Below are 7,490 nucleotides of genomic sequence, written 5' to 3'. Positions count from 1 at the left end.
AAAAAAGTCGCAATTTCAAAAAGCGAATAGGTGCAGAGAGCCAGAATTTGGCTCTAAAATATGGCTCAGGCCTCGAAATTGGGATGTTTGGGATATTTTGAAAACTGCAGGGGAGTTTGTGCAAAATGTGACTCACTGCCTCGTCCAGTACTTGGCATATGTTGGGTATAAAAAGTCGTAATATCAAACTGCGAATACGTGCAGAGAGCCAAAATTTGGCTCCAAAATATGGCTCAGGCCTCGAAATTGAGATATTTGAGATATTTTGAAAACTGCAAGGAAGTTTGGGACAAATGTGACCAAACGCCGCTTTCAGTACTTGGCATATGTTGGGTATAAAAAGTCGGAATTTCAAACTGCGAATAAGTGCAGAGAGCCAGAATTTTGCTCCAAAATATGGCTCAGGCCTCGAAATTGGGATATTTTGGATATTTCGAAGACTGCAGGGGAGTTTGTGCAAAATGTGACTCACTGCCGCTTTCAGTACTTGGCATATGTTGGGTATAAAAAGTCGTAATATCGAAATGCGAATACGTGCAGAGAGCCAGAATTTGTCTATAAAATATAGCTCAGGCCTCGAAATTGGGATATTTGGGATATTTTGAAAACTGCAGGGAGGTTTGGGACAAATGTGACCAAACGCCGCTTTCAGTACTTGGCATATGTTGGGTATAAAAAGTAGTAATTTCAAACAGCGAATACATGCATAGAGCCAGAATTTGGCTCTAAAATATGGCTCAGGCCTCGAAATTGGGATGTTTGGGATATTTTAAAAACTGCGGGTGGGTTTGGGACAAATATGACCAAACGCCGCTTTCAGAACTTGGCAAATGTTGGGTATAAAAAGTCGTAATTTCAAAGTGCGAATACGTGCAGAGAGCCAGAATTTGGCTCCAAAATGTGAATCAGGCCATAAAATTGGGATGTTTGGGATATTTGGAAAACTGAAGGGGGGATTGGGCTAAATGTGACCAAACGCCGTTTTCAAGACTTGTCATATGTTGGGTATAAAAAAGTCGCAATTTTAAACTGCGAATATGTGCAGAGAGCCAGAATTTGGCTCCAAAATACGGCTCAGGCCTCGATATTGGGATATTTAGGATATTTCAAAAACTGAAGGGGGGTTTGGGACAAATGTGACCAAACGCCGCATTCAGTACTTGGCATATGTTGGGTATAAAAAAGTCGAAATATCAAACTGCGAATACGTGCAGAGAGCCAAAATTTGGCTCCAAAATATGGCTCAGGCCTCGAAATTGAGATATTTGGGATATTTTGAAAACTGCAAGGAAGTTTGGGACAAATGTGACCAAACGCCGCTTTCAGTACTTGGCATATGTTGGGTATAAAAAGTCGGAATTTCAAACTGCGAATAAGTGCAGAGAGCCAGAATTTTGCTCCAAAATATGGCTCAGGCCTCGAAATTGGGATATTTTGGATATTTCGAAGACTGCAGGGGAGTTTGTGCAAAATGTAACTCACTGCCGCTTTCAGTACTTGGCATATGTTGGGTATAAAAAGTCGTAATATCGAAATGCGAATACGTGCAGAGAGCCAGAATTTGTCTATAAAATATAGCTCAGGCCTCGAAATTGGGATATTTGGGATATTTTGAAAACTGCAGGGAGGTTTGGGACAAATGTGACCAAACGCCGCTTTCAGTACTTGGCATATGTTGGGTATAAAAAGTAGTAATTTCAAACTGCGAATACATGCATAGAGCCAGAATTTGGCTCTAAAATATGGCTCAGGCCTCGAAATTGGGATGTTTGGGATATTTTAAAAACTGCGGGTGGGTTTGGGACAAATATGACCAAACGCCGCTTTCAGAACTTGGCAAATGTTGGGTATAAAAAGTCGTAATTTCAAAGTGCGAATACGTGCAGAGAGCCAGAATTTGGCTCCAAAATGTGAATCAGGCCATAAAATTGGGATGTTTGGGATATTTGGAAAACTGAAGGGGGGATTGGGCTAAATGTGACCAAACGCCGTTTTCAAGACTTGTCATATGTTGGGTATAAAAAAGTCGCAATTTCAAACTGGGAATACGTGCAGAAAGCCAGAATTTGGCTCCAAAATATGGCTCAGGCATCGAAATTGGGATATTTGGGATATTTCGAAAACAGCAGGGGAGTTTGTGCAAAATGTGACTCACTGCCACTCACAGGACTTGGTATATGTTGGGTATTAAAAGTCTTAATTTCAAACTGCGAATACGTGCATAGAGCCAGAATTTGGCTCCAAAATATGGCTCAGTCCTTGATATTGGGATTTTTGGGATATTTTGAAAACTGCAGGGAAGTTTGGGACAAATGTGACCAAACGCCGCTTTCAGTACTTGGCATATGTTGGGTATAAAAAGTCGTAATTTCAAACTGCGAATACGTGCAGAGAGCCAGACGTTGGCTCCAAAATATGACTCAGGCCTCGATATTGGGATGTTTGGGATATTTAGAAAACTGCAGGGAGGTTTGGGACAAATGTGACCAAACGCCGCTTTCAGTACTTGGCATATGTAAGGTATAAAAAAGTCGTAATTTCAAACTGCGAATACGTGCAGAGAGCCAGAATTTGGCTCCAAAATATGGCTCAGGCCTCGAAATTGGGATGTTTGGGATATTTTGAAAATTGCAGGGGGGATTGAGACAAATGTGACCAAACGCCGTTTTCAAGACTTGTCATATGTTGGGCATAAACAAGTCGCAATTTCAAACTGTGAATACGTGCAGAGAGCCAGCATTTTGCTCCAAAACATGGCTAAGGCCTCGAAATTGGGATATTTAGGATATTTCGAAAACTGCAGGGGAGTTTGTGCAAAATGTGACTCACTGCCGCTTTCAGTACTTGGCATATGTTGGGTATAAAAAGTCGTAATATCGAAATGCGAATACGTGCAGAGAGCCAGAATTTGTCTATAAAATATAGCTCAGGCCTCAAAATTGGGATATTTGGGATATTTTGAAAACTGCAGGGAGGTTTGGGACAAATGTGACCAAACGTTGCTTTCAGTACTTGGCATATGTTGGGTATAAAAAGTAGTAATTTCAAACTGCGAGTACGTGCAGAGAGCCAGAATTTGGCTCTAAAATATGGCTCAGGCCTCGAAATTGGGATGTTTGGGATATTTTAAAAACTGCGGGTGGGTTTGGGACAAATATGACCAAACGCCGCTTTCAGAACTTGGCAAATGTTGGGTATAAAAAGTCGTAATTTCAAAGTGCGAATACGTGCAGAGAGCCAGAATTTGGCTCCAAAATGTGAATCAGGCCATAAAATTGGGATGTTTGGGATATTTGGAAAACTGAAGGGGGGATTGGGCTAAATGTGACCAAACGCCGTTTTCAAGACTTGTCATATGTTGGGTATAAAAAAGTCGCAATTTTAAACTGCGAATATGTGCGGAGAGCCAGAATTTGGCTCCAAAATACGGCTCAGGCCTTGATATTGGGATATTTAGGATATTTCGAAAACTGAAGGGGGGTTTGGGACAAATGTGACCATACGCCGCGTTCAGTACTTGGCATATGTTGGGTATAAAAAAGTTGAAATTTCAAACTGCGAATACGTGCAGAGAGCCAGAATTTGGCTCCAAAATATGGCTCAGGCCTCGAAATTGGGATGTTTGGGATATTTTGAAAACTGCAGGGGAATTTGTGCAAAATGTGACTCACTGCCGCTTTACGTACTTGGCATATGTTGGGTATAAAAAGTCGTAATATCAAACTGCGAATACGTGCAGAGATCCAGAATTTGGCTCCAAAATATGGCTCAGGCCTCGAAATTGGGATATTTAGGATATTTCGAAAACTGCAGGGGAGTTTGTTCGAAATGTGACTCACTGCCGCTTTCAGGACTCGGCATATGTTCTGTATAAAATGTCGTAATTTCAAACCGCGAATACGTGCAGAGAGCCAGAATTTGGCTCCAAAATATTGCTGAGGCCTCGAAATTGGGATATTTGGGATATTTCGAGAACTGCGGGGGGGTTTGGGACAAATGTGACCAAACGCATTGGCATATGTTGGGTATAAAAAGTCGTAATTTTAAACTGCGAGTATGTGCAGAGAGCCAGAATTTTGCTCCAAAATATGGCTCAGGCCTCGAAATTGGAATGTTTGGGATATTTTGAAAACTGCGGGGGGGTTTGGGACAAATGTGACCAAACGCCGCTTTCAGTACTTGCCATATGTTGGGTATAAAAAAGTCGCAATTTCAAACTGCGAATACGTGCAGAAAGCCAGAATTTGGCTCCAAAATATGGCTCAGGCCTCGAAATTGGGATATTTGGGATATTTCGAAAACAGCAGGGAAGTTTGTGCAAAATGTGACTCACTGCCACTCACAGGACTTGGTATATGTTGGGTATAAAAAGTCTTAATTTCAAACTGCGAATACGTGCATAGAGCCAGAATTTAGCTCCAAAATATGGCTCAGGCCTCGAAATTGGGATGTTTGGGATATTTTGAAAATTGCAGGGGGGATTGAGACAAATGTGACCAAACGCATTGGCATATGTTGGGTATAAAAAGTCGTAATTTTAAACTGCGAGTATGTGCAGAGAGCCAGAATTTGGCTCCAAAATATGGCTCAGGTCTCGAAATTGGGATATTTAGGATATTTCGAAAACTGCAGGGGAGTTTGTTCGAAATACGACTCACTGCCGCTTTCAGGACTCGGCATATGTTGGGTATAAAATGTCGTAATTTCAAACCGCGAATACGTGCATAGAGCCAGAATTTAGCTCCAAAATATTGCTGAGGCCTCGAAATTGGGATGTTTGGGATATTTTGAAAACTGCAGGGGAGTTTGTTCGAAATGTGACTCACTGCCGCTTTCATGACTCAGCATATGTTGGGTATAAAAAGTCATAAATTCAATCTGCGAATACGTGCAGAGAGCCAGCATTTTGCTCCAAAATATGGCTCAGGCCTTGAAATTGAGATGTTTGGGATATTTTGAAAACTGCAGGGGGGATTGGGACAGATGTGACCAAACGCCGCTTTTAGTACTTGGCATATGTTGGGCATAAACAAGTCGCAATTTCAAACTGTGAATACGTGCAGAGAGCCAGCATTTTGCTCCAAAACATGGCTAAGGCCTCGAAATTGGGATATTTAGGATATTTCGAAAACTGCAGGGGAGTTTGTTCGAAATGTGACTCTCTGCCGCTTTCAGAACTCGGCATATGTTCTGTATAAAATGTCGTAATTTCAAACCGCGAATATGTGCATAGAGCCAGAATTTGGCTCCAAAATATTGCTGAGGCCTCGAAAGTGGGATATTTGGGATATTTCGAAAACTGCGGGGGGGTTTGGGACAAATGTGCTCAAACGCATTGGCATATGTTGGGTATAAAAAGTCGTAATTTTAAACTGCGAGTATGTGCAGAGAGCCAGAATTTTGCTTCAAAATATGGCTCAGGCCTCGAAATTGGGATGTTTGGGATATTTTGAAAACTGCGGGGGGGTTTGGGACAAATGTGACCAAACGCCGCTTTCAGTACTTGCCATATGTTGGGTATAAAAAAGTCGCAATTTCAAACTGCGAATACGTGCAGAAAGCCAGAATTTGGCTCCAAAATATGGCTCAGGCCTCGAAATTGGGATATTTGGGATATTTCGAAAACAGCAGGGGAGTTTGTGCAAAATGTGACTCACTGCCGCTTTCAGTACTTGGCATATGTTGGGTATAAAAAGTCGTAATATCGAAATGCGAATACGTGCAGAGAGCCAGAATTTGTCTATAAAATATAGCTCAGGCCTCAAAATTGGGATATTTGGGATATTTTGAAAACTGCAGGGAGGTTTGGGACAAATGTGACCAAACGTTGCTTTCAGTACTTGGCATATGTTGGGTATAAAAAGTAGTAATTTCAAACTGCGAGTACGTGCAGAGAGCCAGAATTTGGGTCCAAAATATGGCTCAGGCTTCGAAATTGGGATATTTAGGATATTTCGAAAACTGCAGAGGAGTTTGTGCAAAATGTGACTCACTGCCACTTTCAGGACTTGGCAAATGTTGGGTATAAAAAGTCGTAATTTTAAACTGCTAATACATGCATAGAGCCAGAATTTGGCTCTAAAATATGGCTCAGGCCTCGAAATTGGGATGTTTGGGATATTTTAAAAACTGCGGGTGGGTTTGGGACAAATATGACCAAACGCCGCTTTCAGAACTTGGCAAATGTTGGGTATAAAAAGTCGTAATTTCAAAGTGCGAATACGTGCAGAGAGCCAGAATTTGGCTCCAAAATGTGAATCAGGCCATAAAATTAGGATGTTTGGGATATTTGGAAAACTGAAGGGGGGATTGGGCTAAATGTGACCAAACGCCGTTTTCAAGACTTGTCATATGTTGGGTATAAAAAAGTCGCAATTTCAAACTGCGAATACGTGCAGAGAGCCTGAATTTGGCTCCAAAGAATGGCTCAGGCCTCGAAATTGGGATGTTTGGGATATTTTGAAAACTGCAGGGGGGATTGAGACAAATGTGACCAAACGCATTGGCATATGTTGGGTATAAAAAAGTCGTAATTTCAAAATGCAAATACGTGCATAGAGCCAGAATTTGGCTCCAAAATATGGCTCAGGCCTCGAAATTGAGATGTTTGGGATATTTTGAAAACTGCAGGGGGGATTGGGACAGATGTGACCAAACGCCGCTTTTAGTACTTGGCATATGTTGGGTATAAAAAGTCGTAATTTCAAACTGCGAATACGTGCAGAGAGCCAGACGTTGGCTCCAAAATATGACTCAAGCCTCGATATTGGGATGTTTGGGATATTTAGAAAACTGCAGGGAGGTTTGGGACAAATGTGACCAAACGCCGCTTTCAGTACTTGGCATATGTAAGGTATAAAAAAGTCGTAATTTCAAACTGCGAATACGTGCAGAGAGCCAGAATTTGGCTCCAAAATATGGCTCAGGCCTCGAAATTGGGATGTTTGGAATATTTTGAAAATTGCAGGGGGGATTGAGACAAATGTGACCAAACGCATTGGCATATGTTGGGTATAAAAAGTCGTAATTTTAAACTGCGAGTATGTGCAGAGAGCCAGAATTTGGCTCCAAAATATGGCTCAGGCCTCGAAATTGGGATATTTAGGATATTTCGAAAACTGCAGGGGAGTTTGTTCGAAATGTAACTCACTGCCGCTTTCAGGACTCGGCATATGTTGGGTATAAAATGTCGTAATTTCAAACCGCGAATACGTGCATAGAGCCAGAATTTAGCTCCAAAATATTGCTGAGGCCTCGAAATTGGGATGTTTGGGATATTTTGAAAACTGCAGGGGAGTTTGTTCGAAATGTGACTCACTGCCGCTTTCAGGACTCGGCATATGTTGGGTATAAAAAGTCATAAATTCAATCTGCGAATACGTGCAGAGAGCCAGCATTTTGCTCCAAAATATGGCTCAGGCCTTGAAATTGAGATGTTTGGGATATTTTGAAAACTGCAGGGGGGATTGGGACAGATGTGACCAAACGCT

Source organism: Procambarus clarkii, unplaced genomic scaffold (genome assembly GCF_040958095.1).
Source record: "Procambarus clarkii isolate CNS0578487 unplaced genomic scaffold, FALCON_Pclarkii_2.0 HiC_scaffold_116, whole genome shotgun sequence".
Lineage (NCBI taxonomy): Eukaryota > Metazoa > Arthropoda > Malacostraca > Decapoda > Cambaridae > Procambarus > Procambarus clarkii.
This window is presented reverse-complemented; position numbering follows the sequence as displayed.